We start from the raw sequence: 17,758 nt of genomic DNA on the forward strand, positions 1-17,758 counted from the left end.
ATTCTAACTGAAATAAGTCACACAGAAAAAGAAACATCATAAGATATCAGTAATACACGGAATGTAAACTTGGCTACACAGGAACTGAATTACAGAACAGAACAGGGTCTCAAATTTAGAAAACCAACTTATGCTTGCTTAAGGGGAAAGGTGAGTTGGGGTGCTGCATAAAACCAGAGATTGAAATGAGCACAGATAAAGTTCCTTAAGCCAAATATGGAATAGACAAGAGCTACTCCTTGCTCAACGAAATGGACTCAACACCGCATATTAAAAGCCTAAGAATGTACCTGACTAGTAAGTATCTTAAAACCTATGGATTGCTATGTCTCCGAAAGAGAATCAAGCATGTGTACAGGGGCATAAACGCAGCAGTGATAGGATTGGAGAGGTTCGGTGAGCAAATGAAGACCCTTTGAAGTCATATTGCATGGTACCCATTCCACGGGTTTCAACTACCCAGGTTTAAGGTATTCTTCCTTCAGCTAAAACATGCATGTGGAACCTAGAGTATGATCAACCATGTGATCGGGAGACGTGTTCAAATATGTCTCAGTTTTCGTACCCTGGTACTCGGGTGCAACATTCCAGATGCTTTACTAACATCCTCCCGACTTGGAGAGTCAGTCCCTTTAACCTCCTGTTTGGCCCAGTTTGCAATTTCTGCGGAAGATGAACAGGAATAGCGAGAACCAATGAGAGACTAGCTGGAGGTGTCTGGACGGGCAAATTTAACTCTCATTTCCCACCAGGAAGAGGAATTAACCAAAGGCTCAGCGTGCCGTGCCGGAACAAGATTAGGGCCTGAAGCCATCCTGCGGTGTTGCGGCCAGCTCAAAAGAAAGCGAGTTGAAGAAAGGAGCTCAGGGGCACTGTAATTCACAAACCTGCAGAGTTATAAATGACAGCTATCGTCCAAAAATATACTGAAGTAAGGCTGCCAAGAGGACTTGAAAGCGGGGCAGAATTGCAGGAAACCGATTTCAGGAGGTAGACTGGAATTGCATTGAAAGCATAGGAAAAGAGGCAGAACGTCCACAATGATGCACTTGGCCAAAAAGGGCGTATGCGTTTTTTCCTGAATATATTCAGGAAAAAACGCATACGCCCTTTTTGGCCAACCAAGCAAGCTTGCAAAGGAAATCTGCACTACAATGAAGTCTCACTTACCCCCGGTCAAAAGGGCCATCTGAAAAAAGTGTAAAATCCAGAAAGGCAGGACAGGCCATGGAGAACTGGGAGCCTTGTTATGCTGATGGGCGGGATGTAAATTGCCAACAGACACTCGGGAGAAGTGTATGGTGTTTCCTGAAACATCTAAAAAACAAAGGAACAGAGCCTAGGGCACTTCCACTTATGGTCCTATAGCTTAGGGAAATTAAAATCAAAAAGACACAGCCACCCCAAAGTTTGGGACGCCTCTGTTTACAAGAACCTCGTTTACAGTACAAGTTCAACATCGCAGAAAGTGAAAAATGGATAAAGAATTTGTGGTATTTACTTACAAAGCAATATCACGCAGCAATGAAATCTATGTCATCAGGCCCTTAGCAGCACAATGAGTGGATTCAGGTATGACGATTCTAACTGAAATAAGTCACACAGAAAAAGAAACATCATAAGATATCAGTAATACACGGAATGTAAACTTGGCTACACAGGAACTGAATTACAGAACAGAACAGGGTCTCAAATTTAGAAAACCAACTTATGCTTGCTTAAGGGTAAAGGTGATTTGGGGTGCTGCATAAAACCAGAGATTGAAATGAGCACAGATAAAGTTCCTTAAGCCAAATATGGAATAGACAAGAGCTACTCCTTGCTCAACGAAATGGACTCAACACACGATATTAAGAGCCTAAGAATGTACCTGACTACTAAGTATCTTAAAACATATAGATTGCTATATCTCCAAAAGAGAATCAAGCGTGTGTCCAGGGGCATAAATGCAGCAGTGATAGGATTGGAGAGGTTCGGTGAGCAAACAAAGACCCTTTGAAGTCATATTGCATGGTACCCATTCCACGGGTCTCAACTCTCCAGGTTTCAGGGATTCTTCCTTCAGCTAAAACATGCATGTGGAACCTAGAGTATGATCAACCATGTGATCGGGAAACGTGTTCAAATATGTCTCAGTTTTCGTACCCTGGTACTCGGGTGCAACATTCCAGACGCTTTACTAACACCCTCCTTACTTGGAGAGTCAGTCCCTTTAACCTCCTGTTTGGCCCAGTTTGCAATTTCTGCGGAAGATGAACAGGAATAGCGAGAACCAATGAGAGACTAGCTGGAGGTGTCTGGACGGGCAAATTTAACTCTCATTTCCCACTAGGAAGAGGAATTAACCAAAGGCTCAGCGTGCCGTGCCGGAACCAGATTAGGGCCTGAAGCCATCCTGCGATGTTGCGGCCAGGTCACAAGAAAGCGAGTTGAAGAAAGGAGCTCAGGGGCACTGTAATTCACAAACCCGCAGACTTATAAATGACAGCTATCGTCCAAAAATATACTGAAGTAAGGCTGCCAAGAAGACTTGAAAGCGGGGCAGAATTGCAGGAAACCGATTTCAGGAGGTAGACTGGAATTGCATTGAAAGCATAGGAAAAGAGGCAGAACGTCCACAATGATGCACTTGGCCAAAAAGGGCGTATGCGTTTTTTCCTGAATATATTCAGGAAAAAACGCATACGCCCTTTTTGGCCAACCAAGCAAGCTTGCAAAGGAAATCTGCACTACAATGAAGTCTCACTTCCCCCTGGTCAAAAGGGCGATCTGAAAAAAGTGTAAAATCCAGAAAGGCAGGACAGGCCATGGAGAACTGGGAGCCTTGTTATGCTGATGGGCGGGATGTAAATTGCCAACAGACACTCGGGAGAAGTGTATGGTGTTTCCTGAAACATCTAAAAAACAAAGCAACAGAGCCTAGGGCACTTCCACTTATGGTCCTATAGCTTAGGGAAATTAAAATCAAAAAGACACAGCCACCCCAAAGTTTGGGACGCCTCTGTTTACAAGAACCTCGTTTACCGTACAAGTTCAATATCACAGAAAGTGAAAAATGGATAAAGAAGTTGTGGTATTTACTTACAAAGCAATATCACTCAGGAATGAAATCTATGTCATCAGGCACTTAGCAGCACAATGAGTGGATTCAGGTATGATGATTCTAACTGAAATAAGTCACACAGAAAAAGAAACATCATAAGATATCAGTAATACACGGAATGTAAACTTGGCTACACAGGAACTGAATTACAGAACAGAACAGGGTCTCAAATTTAGAAAACCAACTTATGCTTGCTTAAGGGTAAAGGTGAGTTGGGGTGCTGCATAAAACCAGAGATTGAAATGAGCACAGATAAAGTTCCTTAAGCCAAATATGGAATAGACAAGATCTACTCCTTGCTCAACGAAATGGACTCAACACCGCATATTAAACGCATAAGAATGTACCTGAATAGTAAGTATCTTAAAACCTATGGATTGCTATGTCTCTGAAAGAGAATCAAGCATGTGTACAGGGGCATAAACGCAGCAGTGATAGGATTGGAGAGGTTCGGTGAGCAAACAAAGACCCTTTCAAGTCATATTGCATGGTACCCATTCCACGGGTTTCAACTACCCAGGTTTAAGGTATTCTTCCTTCAGCTAAAACATGCATGTGGAACCTAGAGTATGATCAACCATGTGATCAGGAGACGTGTTCAAATATGTCTCAGTTTTCGTACCCTGGTACTCGGGTGCAACATTCCAGACGCTTTACTAACATCCTCCCGACTTGGAGAGTCAGTCCCTTTAACCTCCTGTTTGGCCCAGTTTGCAATTTCTGCGGAAGATGAACAGGAATAGCGAGAACCAATGAGAGACTAGCTGGAGGTGTCTGGACGGGCAAATTTAACTCTCATTTCCCACCAGGAAGAGGAATTAACCAAAGGCTCAGTGTGCCGTGCCGGAACCAGATTAGGGCCTGAAGCCATCCTGCGGTGTTGTGGCCAGGTCACAAGAAAGCGAGTTGAAGAAAGGAGCTCAGGGGCACTGTAATTCACAAACCTGCAGAGTTATAAATGACAGCTATCGTCCAAAAATATACTGAAGTAAGGCTGCCAAGAGGACTTGAAAGCGGGGCAGAATTGCAGGAAACCGATTTCAGGAGGTAGACTGGAATTGCATTGAAAGCATAGGAAAAGAGGCAGAACGTCCACAATGATGCACTTGGCCAAAAAGGGCGTATGCGTTTTTTCCTGAATATATTCAGGAAAAAACGCATACGCCCTTTTTGGCCAACCAAGCAAGCTTGCAAAGGAAATCTGCACTACAATGAAGTCTCACTTCCCCCCGGTCAAAAGGGCCATCTGAAAAAAGTGTAAAATCCAGAAAGGCAGGACAGGCCATGGAGAACTGGGAGCCTTGTTAGGCCGATGGGCGGGATGTAAATTGCCAACAGACACTCGGGAGAAGTGTATGGTGTTTCCTGAAACATCTAAAAAACAAAGCAACAGAGCCTAGGGCACTTCCACTTATGGTCCTATAGCTTAGGGAAATTAAAATCAAAAAGACACAGCCACCCCAAAGTTTGGGACACCTCTGTTTACAAGAACCTCGTTTACAGTACAAGTTCAACATCGCAGAAAGTGAAAAATGGATAAAGTAGTTGTGGTATTTACTTACAAAGCAATATCACTCAGCAATGAAATCTATGTCATCAGGCCCTTAGCAGCACAATGAGTGGATTCAGGTATGATGATTCTAACTGAAATAAGTCACACAGAAAAAGAAACATCATAAGATATCAGTAATACACGGAATGTAAACTTGGCTACACAGGAACTGAATTACAGAACAGAACAGGGTCTCAAATTTAGAAAACCAACTTATGCTTGCTTAAGGGGAAAGGTGAGTTGGGGTGCTGCATAAAACCAGAGATTGAAATGAGCACAGATAAAGTTCCTTAAGCCAAATATGGAATAGACAAGAGCTACTCCTTGCTCAACGAAATGGACTCAACACCGCATATTAAAAGCCTAAGAATGTACCTGACTAGTAAGTATCTTAAAACCTATGGATTGCTATGTCTCCGAAAGAGAATCAAGCATGTGTACAGGGGCATAAACGCAGCAGTGATAGGATTGGAGAGGTTCGGTGAGCAAATGAAGACCCTTTCAAGTCATATTGCATGGTACCCATTCCACGGGTTTCAACTACCCAGGTTTAAGGTATTCTTCCTTCAGCTAAAACATGCATGTGGAACCTAGAGTATGATCAACCATGTGATCGGGAGACGTGTTCAAATATGTCTCAGTTTTCGTACCCTGGTACTCGGGTGCAACATTCCAGACGCTTTACTAACATCCTCCCGACTTGGAGAGTCAGTCCCTTTAACCTCCTGTTTGGCCCAGTTTGCAATTTCTGCGGAAGATGAACAGGAATAGCGAGAACCAATGAGAGACTAGCTGGAGGTGTCTGGACGGGCAAATTTAACTCTCATTTCCCACCAGGAAGAGGAATTAACCAAAGGCTCAGCGTGCCGTGCCGGAACAAGATTAGGGCCTGAAGCCATCCTGCGGTGTTGCGGCCAGCTCAAAAGAAAGCGAGTTGAAGAAAGGAGCTCAGGGGCACTGTAATTCACAAACCTGCAGAGTTATAAATGACAGCTATCGTCCAAAAATATACTGAAGTAAGGCTGCCAAGAGGACTTGAAAGCGGGGCAGAATTGCAGGAAACCGATTTCAGGAGGTAGACTGGAATTGCATTGAAAGCATAGGAAAAGAGGCAGAACGTCCACAATGATGCACTTGGCCAAAAAGGGCGTATGCGTTTTTTCCTGAATATATTCAGGAAAAAACGCATACGCCCTTTTTGGCCAACCAAGCAAGCTTGCAAAGGAAATCTGCACTACAATGAAGTCTCACTTACCCCCGGTCAAAAGGGCCATCTGAAAAAAGTGTAAAATCCAGAAAGGCAGGACAGGCCATGGAGAACTGGGAGCCTTGTTATGCTGATGGGCGGGATGTAAATTGCCAACAGACACTCGGGAGAAGTGTATGGTGTTTCCTGAAACATCTAAAAAACAAAGGAACAGAGCCTAGGGCACTTCCACTTATGGTCCTATAGCTTAGGGAAATTAAAATCAAAAAGACACAGCCACCCCAAAGTTTGGGACGCCTCTGTTTACAAGAACCTCGTTTACAGTACAAGTTCAACATCGCAGAAAGTGAAAAATGGATAAAGAATTTGTGGTATTTACTTACAAAGCAATATCACGCAGCAATGAAATCTATGTCATCAGGCCCTTAGCAGCACAATGAGTGGATTCAGGTATGACGATTCTAACTGAAATAAGTCACACAGAAAAAGAAACATCATAAGATATCAGTAATACACGGAATGTAAACTTGGCTACACAGGAACTGAATTACAGAACAGAACAGGGTCTCAAATTTAGAAAACCAACTTATGCTTGCTTAAGGGTAAAGGTGAGTTGGGGTGCTGCATAAAACCAGAGATTGAAATGAGCACAGATAAAGTTCCTTAAGCCAAATATGGAATAGACAAGAGCTACTCCTTGCTCAACGAAATGGACTCAACACCCCATATTAAGCGCCTAAGAATGTACCTGACTAGTAAGTACCTTAAAACCTATGGATTGCTATATCTCCAAAAGAGAATCAAGCGTGTGTCCAGGGGCATAAACGCAGCAGTGATAGGATTGGAGAGGTTCGGTGAGCAAACAAAGACCCTTTGAAGTCATATTGCATGGTACCCATTCCACGGGTCTCAACTCTCCAGGTTTCAGGGATTCTTCCTTCAGCTAAAACATGCATGTGGAACCTAGAGTATGATCAACCATGTGATCGGGAGACGTGTTCAAATATGTCTCAGTTTTCGTACCCTGGTACTCGGGTGCAACATTCCAGACGCTTTACTAACACTCTCCCGACTTGGAGAGTCAGTCCCTTTAACCTCCTGTTTGGCCCAGTTTGCAATTTCTGCGGAAGATGAACAGGAATAGCGAGAACCAATGAGAGACTAGCTGGAGGTGTCTGGACGGGCAAATTTAACTCTCATTTCCCACCAGGAAGAGGAATTAACCAAAGGCTCAGCGTGCCGTGACGGAACCAGATTAGGGCCTGAAGCCATCCTGCGGTGTTGCGGCCAGCTCAAAAGAAAGCGAGTTGAAGAAAGGAGCTCAGGGGCACTGTAATTCACAAACCTGCAGAGTTATAAATGACAGCAATCGTCCAAAAATATACTGAAGTAAGGCTGCCAAGAGGACTTGAAAGCGGGGCAGAATTGCAGGAAACCGATTTCAGGAGGTAGACTGGAATTGCATTGAAAGCATAGGAAAAGAGGCAGAACGTCCACAATGATGCACTTGGCCAAAAAGGGCGTATGCGTTTTTTCCTGAATATATTCAGGAAAAAACGCATACGCCCTTTTTGGCCAACCAAGCAAGCTTGCAAAGGCAATCTGCACTACAATGAAGTCTCACTTCCCCCCGGTCAAAAGGGCCATCTGAAAAAAGTGTAAAATCCAGAAAGGCAGGACAGGCCATGGAGAACTGGGAGCCTTGTTATGCTGATGGGCGGGATGTAAATTGCCAACAGACACTCGGGAGAAGTGTATGGTGTTTCCTGAAACATCTAAAAAACAAAGCAACAGAGCCTAGGGCACTTCCACTTATGGTCCTATAGCTTAGGGAAATTAAAATCAAAAAGACACAGCCACCCCAAAGTTTGGGATGCCTCTGTTTACAAGAACCTCGTTTACAGTACAAGTTCAACATCGCAGAAAGTGAAAAATGGATAAAGAATTTGTGGTATTTACTTACAAAGCAATATCACGCAGCAATGAAATCTATGTCATCAGGCCCTTAGCAGCACAATGAGTGGATTCAGGTATGACGATTCTAACTGAAATAAGTCACACAGAAAAAGAAACATCATAAGATATCAGTAATACACGGAATGTAAACTTGGCTCCAAATGAACTGAATTACAGAACAGAACAGGGTCTCAAATTTAGAAAACCAACTTATGCTTGCTTAAGGGTAAAGGTGAGTTGGGGTGCTGCATAAAACCAGAGATTGAAATGAGCACAGATAAAGTTCCTTAAGCCAAATATGGAATAGACAAGAGCTACTCCTTGCTCAACGAAATGGACTCAACACCCCATATTAAGCGCCAAAGAATGTACCTGACTAGTAAGTACCTTAAAACCTATGGATTGCTATATCTCCAAAAGAGAATCAAGCGTGTGTCCAGGGGCATAAACGCAGCAGTGATAGGATTGGAGAGGTTCGGTGAGCAAACAAAGACCCTTTGAAGTCATATTGCATGGTACCCATTCCACGGGTCTCAACTCTCCAGGTTTCAGGGATTCTTCCTTCAGCTAAAACATGCATGTGGAACCTAGAGTATGATCAACCATGTGATCGGGAGACGTGTTCAAATATGTCTCAGTTTTCGTACCCTGGTACTCGGGTGCAACATTCCAGACGCTTTACTAACACTCTCCCGACTTGGAGAGTCAGTCCCTTTAACCTCCTGTTTGGCCCAGTTTGCAATTTCTGCGGAAGATGAACAGGAATAGCGAGAACCAATGAGAGACTAGCTGGAGGTGTCTGGACGGGCAAATTTAACTCTCATTTCCCACCAGGAAGAGGAATTAACCAAAGGCTCAGCGTGCCGTGACGGAACCAGATTAGGGCCTGAAGCCATCCTGCGGTGTTGCGGCCAGCTCAAAAGAAAGCGAGTTGAAGAAAGGAGCTCAGGGGCACTGTAATTCACAAACCTGCAGAGTTATAAATGACAGCAATCGTCCAAAAATATACTGAAGTAAGGCTGCCAAGAGGACTTGAAAGCGGGGCAGAATTGCAGGAAACCGATTTCAGGAGGTAGACTGGAATTGCATTGAAAGCATAGGAAAAGAGGCAGAACGTCCACAATGATGCACTTGGCCAAAAAGGGCGTATGCGTTTTTTCCTGAATATATTCAGGAAAAAACGCATACGCCCTTTTTGGCCAACCAAGCAAGCTTGCAAAGGAAATCTGCACTACAATGAAGTCTCACTTCCCCCCGGTCAAAAGGGCCATCTGAAAAAAGTGTAAAATCCAGAAAGGCAGGACAGGCCATGGAGAACTGGGAGCCTTGTTATGCTGATGGGCGGGATGTAAATTGCCAACAGACACTCGGGAGAAGTGTATGGTGTTTCCTGAAACATCTAAAAAACAAAGCAACAGAGCCTAGGGCACTTCCACTTATGGTCCTATAGCTTAGGGAAATTAAAATCAAAAAGACACAGCCACCCCAAAGTTTGGGACGCCTCTGTTTACAAGAACCTCGTTTACAGTACAAGTTCAACATCGCAGAAAGTGAAAAATGGATAAAGAAGTTGTGGTATTTACTTACAAAGCAATATCACTCAGCAATGAAATCTATGTCATTAGGCCCTTAGCAGCACAATGAGTGGATTCAGGTATGATGATTCTAACTGAAATAAGTCACACAGAAAAAGAAACATCATAAGATATCAGTAATACACGCAATGTAAACTTGGCTACACAGGAACTGAATTACAAAACAGTAGAGGTCTCAAATTTAGAAAACCAACTTATGCTTGCTTAAGGGTAAAGGTGAGTTGGGGTGCTGCATAAAACCAGAGATTGAAATGAGCACAGATAAAGTTCCTTAAGCCAAATATGGAATAGACAAGAGCTACTCCTTGCTCAACGAAATGGACTCAACACCGCATATTAAAAGCCTAAGAATGTACCTGACTAGTAAGTATCTTAAAACCTATGGATTGCTATGTCTCCGATAGAGAATCAAGCATGTGTACAGGGGCATAAACGCAGCAGTGATAGGATTGGAGAGGTTCGGTGAGCAAGTGAAGACCCTTTGCAGTCATATTGCATGGTACCCATTCCACGGGTTTCAACTACCCAGGTTTAAGGTATTCTTCCTTCAGCTAAAACATGCATGTGTAACCTAGAGTATGATCAACCATGTGATCGGGAGACGTGTTCAAATATGTCTCAGTTTTTGTACCCTGGTACTCGGGTGCAACATTCCAGACGCTTTACTAACATCCTCCCGACTTGGAGAGTCAGTCCCTTTAACCTCCTGTTTGGCCCAGTTTGCAATTTCTGCGGAAGATGAACAGGAATAGCGAGAACCAATGAGAGACTAGCTGGAGGTGTCTGGACGGGCAAATTTAACTCTCATTTCCCACCAGGAAGAGGAATTAACCAAAGGCTCAGCGTGCCGTGCCGGAACCAGATTAGGGCCTGAAGCCATCCTGCGGTGTTGCGGCCAGGTCACAAGAATGCGAGTTGAAGAAAGGAGCTCAGGGGCACTGTAATTCACAAAACTGCAGAGTTATAAATGACAGCTATCGTCCAAAAATATACTGAAGTAAGGCTGCCAAGAGGACTTGAAAGCGGGGCAGAATTGCAGGAAACCGATTTCAGGAGGTAGACTGGAATTGCATTGAAAGCATAGGAAAAGAGGCAGAACGTCCACAATGATGCACTTGGCCAAAAAGGGCGTATGCGTTTTTTCCTGAATATATTCAGGAAAAAACGCATACGCCCTTTTTGGCCAACCAAGCAAGCTTGCAAAGGAAATCTGCACTACAATGAAGTCTCACTTCCCCCCGGTCAAAAGGGCCATCTGAAAAAAGTGTAAAATCCAGAAAGGCAGGACAGGCCATGGAGAACTGGGAGCCTTGTTATGCTGATGGGCGGGATGAAAATTGCCAGCAGACACTCGGGAGAAGTGTATGGTGTTTCCTGAAACATCTAAAAAACAAAGCAACAGAGCCTAGGGCACTTCCACTTATGGTCCTATAGCTTAGGGAAATTAAAATCAAAAAGACACAGCCACCCCAAAGTTTGGGATGCCTCTGTTTACAAGAACCTCGTTTACAGTACAAGTTCAACATCGCAGAAAGTGAAAAATGGATAAAGAATTTGTGGTATTTACTTACAAAGCAATATCACGCAGCAATGAAATCTATGTCATCAGGCCCTTAGCAGCACAATGAGTGGATTCAGGTATGACGATTCTAACTGAAATAAGTCACACAGAAAAAGAAACATCATAAGATATCAGTAATACACGGAATGTAAACTTGGCTCCAAAGGAACTGAATTACAGAACAGAACAGGGTCTCAAATTTAGAAAACCAACTTATGCTTGCTTAAGGGTAAAGGTGAGTTGGGGTGCTGCATAAAACCAGAGATTGAAATGAGCACAGATAAAGTTCCTTAAGCCAAATATGGAATAGACAAGAGCTACTCCTTGCTCAACGAAATGGACTCAACACCCCATATTAAGCGCCTAAGAATGTACCTGACTAGTAAGTACCTTAAAACCTATGGATTGCTATATCTCCAAAAGAGAATCAAGCGTGTGTACAGGGGCATAAACGCAGCAGTGATAGGATTGGAGAGGTTCGGTGAGCAAATGAAGACCCTTTGAAGTCATATTGCATGGTACCCATTCCACGGGTTTCAACTACCCAGGTTTAAGGTATTCTTCCTTCAGCTAAAACATGCATGTGGAACCTAGAGTATGATCAACCATGTGATCGGGAGACGTGTTCAAATATGTCTCAGTTTTTGTACCCTGGTACTCGGGTGCAACATTCCAGACGCTTTACTAACATCCTCCCGACTTGGAGAGTCAGTCCCTTTAACCTCCTGTTTGGCCCAGTTTGCAATTTCTGCGGAAGATGAACAGGAATAGCGAGAACCAATGAGAGACTAGCTGGAGGTGTCTGGACGGGCAAATTTAACTCTCATTTCCCACCAGGAAGAGGAATTAATCAAAGGCTCAGCGTGCCGTGCCGGAACCAGATTAGGGCCTGAAGCCATCCTGCGGTGTTGCGGCCAGGTCACAAGAATGCGAGTTGAAGAAAGGAGCTCAGGGGCACTGTAATTCACAAAACTGCAGAGTTATCAATGACAGCTATCGTCCAAAAATATACTGAAGTAAGGCTGCCAAGAGGACTTGAAAGCGGGGCAGAATTGCAGGAAACCGATTTCAGGAGGTAGACTGGAATTGCATTGAAAGCATAGGAAAAGAGGCAGAACGTCCACAATGATGCACTTGGCCAAAAAGGGCGTATGCGTTTTTTCCTGAATATATTCAGGGAAAAACTCATACGCCCTTTTTGGCCAACCAAGCAAGCTTGCAAAGGAAATCTGCACTACAATGAAGTCTCACTTCCCCCCGGTCAAAAGGGCCATCTGAAAAAAGTGTAAAATCCAGAAAGGCAGGACAGGCCATGGAGAACTGGGAGCCTTGTTATGCTGATGGGCGGGATGTAAATTGCCAACAGACACTTGGGAGAAGTGTATGGTGTTTCCTGAAACATCTAAAAAACAAAGCAACAGAGCCTAGGGCACTTCCACTTATGGTCCTATAGCTTAGGGAAATTAAAATCAAAAAGACACAGCCACCCCAAAGTTTGGGACGCCTCTGTTTACAAGAACCTCGTTTACAGTACAAGTTCAACATCGCAGAAAGTTAAAAATGGATAAAGAATTTGTGGTATTTACTTACAAAGCAATATCACGCAGCAATGAAATCTATGTCATCAGGCCCTTAGCAGCACAATGAGTGGATTCAGGTATGACGATTCTAACTGAAATAAGTCACACAGAAAAAGAAACATCATAAGATATCAGTAATACACGGAATGTAAACTTGGCTCCAAAGGAACTGAATTACAGAACAGAACAGGGTCTCAAATTTAGAAAACCAACTTATGCTTGCTTAAGGGTAAAGGTGAGTTGGGGTGCTGCATAAAACCAGAGATTGAAATGAGCACAGATAAAGTTCCTTAAGCCAAATATGGAATAGACAAGAGCTACTCCTTGCTCAAAGAAATGGACTCAACACCGCATATTAAACGCCTAAGAATGTACCTGACTAGTAAGTATCTTAAAACCTATGGATTGCTATGTCTCCGAAAGAGAATCAAGCATGTGTACAGGGGCATAAACGCAGCAGTGATAGGATTGGAGAGGTTCGGTGAGCAAATGAAGACCCTTTGAAGTCATATTGCATGGTACCCATTCCACGGGTTTCAACTACCCAGGTTTAAGGTATTCTTCCTTCAGCTAAAACATGCATGTGGAACCTAGAGTATGATCAACCATGTGATCGGGAAACGTGTTCAAATATGTCTCAGTTTTTGTACCCTGGTACTCGGGTGCAACATTCCAGACGCTTTACTAACACCCTCCCGACTTGGAGAGTCAGTCCCTTTAACCTCCTGTTTGGCCCAGTTTGCAATTTCTGCAGAAGATGAACAGGAATAGCGAGAACCAATGAGAGACTAGCTGGAGGTGTCTGGACGGGCAAATTTAACTCTCATTTCCCACCAGGAAGAGGAATTAACCAAAGGCTCAGCGTGCCGTGCCGGAATCAGATTAGGGCCTGAAGCCATCCTGCGGTGTTGCGGCCAGGTCACAAGAAAGCGAGTTGAAGAAAGGAGCTCAGGGGCACTGTAATTCACAAACCTGCATAGTTATAAATGACAGCTATCGTCCAAAAATATACTGAAGTAAGGCTGCCAAGAGGACTTGAAAGCGGGGCAGAATTGCAGGAAACTGATTTCAGGAGGTAGACTGGAATTGCATTGAAAGCATAGGAAAAGAGGCAGAACGTCCACAATGATGCACTTGGCCAAAAAGGGCGTATGCGTTTTTTCCTGAATATATTCAGGAAAAAACGCATACGCCCTTTTTGGCCAACCAAGCAAGCTTGCAAAGGAAATCTGCACTACAATGAAGTCTCACTTCCCCCCGGTCAAAAGGGCCATCTGAAAAAAGTGTAAAATCCAGAAAGGCAGGACAGGCCATGGAGAACTGGGAGCCTTGTTATGCTGATGGGCGGGATGTAAATTGCCAACAGACACTCGGGAGAAGTGTATGGTGTTTCCTGAAACATCTAAAAAACAAAGCAACAGAGCCTAGGGCACTTCCACTTATGGTCCTATAGCTTAGGGAAATTAAAATCAAAAAGACACAGCCACCCCAAAGTTTGGAATGCCTCTGTTTACAAGAACCTCGTTTACCGTACAAGTTCAACATCGCAGAAAGTGAAAAATGGATAAAGAAGTTGTGGTATTTACTTACAAAGCAATATCACTCAGCAATGAAATCTATGTCATCAGGCCCTTAGCAGCACAATGAGTGGATTCAGGTATGATGATTCTAACTGAAATATGTCACACAGAAAAAGAAACATCATAAGATATCAGTAATACACGGAATGTAAACTTGGCTACACAGGAACTGAATTACAGAACAGAACAGGGTCTCAAATTTAGAAAACCAACTTATGCTTGCTTAAGGGGAAAGGTGAGTTGGGGTGCTGCATAAAACCAGAGATTGAAATGAGCACAGATAAAGTTCCTTAAGCCAAATATGGAATAGACAAGAGCTACTCCTTGCTCAACGAAATGGACTCAACACCCCATATTAAGCGCCTAAGAATGTACCTGACTAGTAAGTATCTTAAAACCTATGGATTGCTATGTCTCCGAAAGAGAATCAAGCATGTGTACAGGGGCATAAACGCAGCAGTGATAGGATTGGAGAGGTTCGGTGAGCAAATGAAGACCCTTTGAAGTCATATTGCATGGTACCCATTCCACGGGTCTCAACTCTCCAGGTTTAAGGTATTCTTCCATCAGCTAAAACATGCATGTGGAACCCAGAGTATGATCCACCGTGTGAACGGGAGACACGTTCAAATATGTCTCAGTTTTCCTCCCTTGGTACTCGGGTGAAACATTCCAGACGCTTTACTAACACTCTCCCCACTTAGAGAGTCAGCCCCTTTAACCTCCTGTTTGGCCCAGTTTGCAATTTCTGCGGAAGATGAACAGAAATAGGGAGAACCAATGAGAGACAAGCTGGAGGTGTCTGGACGGGCAAATTTAACTCTCATTTCCCACCAGGAAGACGAAATAACCAAAGGCTCAGCATGCCGTGCCGGAACCAGATTAGGGCCTGAAGCCATCCTGCGGTGTTGCGGCCAGCTCAAAAGAAAGCGAGTTGAAGAAAGGAGCTCAGGGGCACTGTAATTCACAAACCTGCAGAGTTATAAATGACAGCTATCGTCCAAAAATATACTGAAGTAAGGCTGCCAAGAGGACTTGAAAGCGAGGCAGAATTGCAGGAAACCGATTTCAGGAGGTAGACTGGAATTGCATTGAAAGCATAGGAAAAGAGGCAGAACGTCCACAATGATGCACTTGGCCAAAAAGGGCGTATGCGTTTTTTCCTGAATATATTCAGGAAAAAACGCATACGCCCTTTTTGGCCAACCAAGCAAGCTTGCAAAGGAAATCTGCACTACAATGAAGTCTCACTTCCCCCCGGTCAAAAGGGCCATCTGAAAAAAGTGTAAAATCCAGAAAGGCAGGACAGGCCATGGAGAACTGGGAGCCTTGTTATGCTGATGGGCGGGATGTAAATTGCCAACAGCCACTCAGGAGAAGTGTATGGTGTTTCCTGAAACATCTAAAAAACAAAGCAACAGAGCCTAGGGCACTTCCACTTATGGTCCTATAGCTTAGGGAAATTAAAATCAAAAAGACACAGCCACCCCAAAGTTTGGAACGCCTCTGTTTACAAGAACCTCGTTTACAGTACAAGTTCAACATCGCAGAAAGTGAAAAATGGATAAAGAAGTTGTGGTATTTACTTACAAAGCAATATCACTCAGCAATGAAATCTATGTCATCAGGCCCTTAGCAGCACAATGAGTGGATTCAGGTATGATGATTCTAACTGAAATAAGTCACACAGAAAAAGAAACATCATAAGATATCAGTAATACACGGAATGTAAACTTGGCTCCACAGGAGCTGAATTACAGAACAGAACAGGGTCTCAAATTTAGAAAACCAACTTATTCTTGCTTAAGGGGAAAGGTGAGTTGGGGTGCTGCATAAAACCAGAGATTGAAATGAGCACAGATAAAGTTCCTTAAGCCAAATATGGAATAGACAAGAGCTACTCCTTGCTCAACGAAATGGACTCAACACCGCATATTAAACGCCTAAGAATGTACCTGACTAGTAAGTATCTTAAAACCTATGGATTGCTATATCTCCAAAAGAGAATCAAGCGTGTGTACAGGGGCATAAATGCAGCAGTGATAGGATTGGAGAGGTTCGGTGAGCAAACAAAGACCCTTTGAAGTCATATTGCATGGTACCCATTCCACGGGTCTCAACTCTCCAGGTTTCAGGGATTCTTCCGTCAGCTAAAACATGCATGTGGAACCTAGAGTATGATCAACCATGTGATCGGGAAACGTGTTCAAATATGTCTCAGTTTTCGTACCCTGGTACTCGGGTGCAACATTCCAGACGCTTTACTAACACCCTCCCGACTTGGAGAGTCAGTCCCTTTAACCTCCTGTTTGGCGCAGTTTGCAATTTCTGCGGAAGATGAACAGGAATAGCGAGAACCAATGAGAGACTAGCTGGAGGTGTCTGGACGGGCAAATTTAACTCTCATTTCCCACCAGGAAGAGGAATTAACCAAAGGCTCAGCGTGCCGTGCCGGAACCAGATTAGGGCCTGAAGCCATCCTGCGGTGTTGCGGCCAGGTCACAAGAAAGCGAGTTGAAGAAAGGAGCTCAGGGGCACTGTAATTCACAAACCTGCAGAGTTATAAATGACAGCTATCGTCCAAAAATATACTGAAGTAAGGCTGCCAAGAGGACTTGAAAGCGGGGCAGAATTGCAGGAATCCGATTTCAGGAGGTAGACTGGAATTGCATTGAAAGCATAGGAAAAGAGGCAGAACGTCCACAATGATGCAGTTGGCCAAAAAGGGCGTATGCGTTTTTTCCTGAATATATTCAGGAAAAAACGCATACGCCCTTTTTGGCCAACCAAGCAAGCTTGCAAAGGAAATCTGCACTACAATGAAGTCTCACTTCCCCCCGGTCAAAAGGGCCATCTGAAAAAAGTGTAAAATCCAGAAAGGCAGGACAGGCCATGGAGAACTGGGAGCCTTGTTATGCTGATGGGCGGGATGTAAATTGCCAACAGCCACTTGGGAGAAGTGTATGGTGTTTCCTGAAACATCTAAAAAACAAAGCAACAGAGCCTAGGGCACTTCCACTTATGGTCCTATAGCTTAGGGAAATTAAAATCAAAAAGACACAGCCACCCCAAAGTTTGGGACGCCTCTGTTTACAAGAACCTCGTTTACAGTACAAGTTCAACATCGCAGAAAGTGAAAAATGGATAAAGAATTTGTGGTATTTACTTACAAAGCAATATCACGCAGCAATGAAATCTATGTCATCAGGCCCTTAGCAGCACAATGAGTGGATTCAGGTATGACGATTCTAACTGAAATAAGTCACACAGAAAAAGAAACATCATAAGATATCAGTAATACACGGAATGTAAACTTGGCTCCAATGGAACCGAATTACAGAACAGAACAGGGTCTCAAATTTAGAAAACCAACTTATGCTTGCTTAAGGGGAAAGGTGAGTTGGGGTGCTGCATAAAACCAGAGATTGAAATGAGCACAGATAAAGTTCCTTAAGCCAAATATGGAATAGACAAGAGCTACTCCTTGCTCAACGAAATGGACTCAACACCCCATATTAAGCGCCTAAGAATGTACCTGACTAGTAAGTATCTTAAAACCTATGGATTGCTATATCTCCAAAAGAGAATCAAGCATGTGTCCAGGGGCATAAATGCAGCAGTGAT

Source organism: Pseudorca crassidens, unplaced genomic scaffold, assembly GCF_039906515.1.
Source record: "Pseudorca crassidens isolate mPseCra1 unplaced genomic scaffold, mPseCra1.hap1 Scaffold_48, whole genome shotgun sequence".
NCBI classification, from domain to species: domain Eukaryota; kingdom Metazoa; phylum Chordata; class Mammalia; order Artiodactyla; family Delphinidae; genus Pseudorca; species Pseudorca crassidens.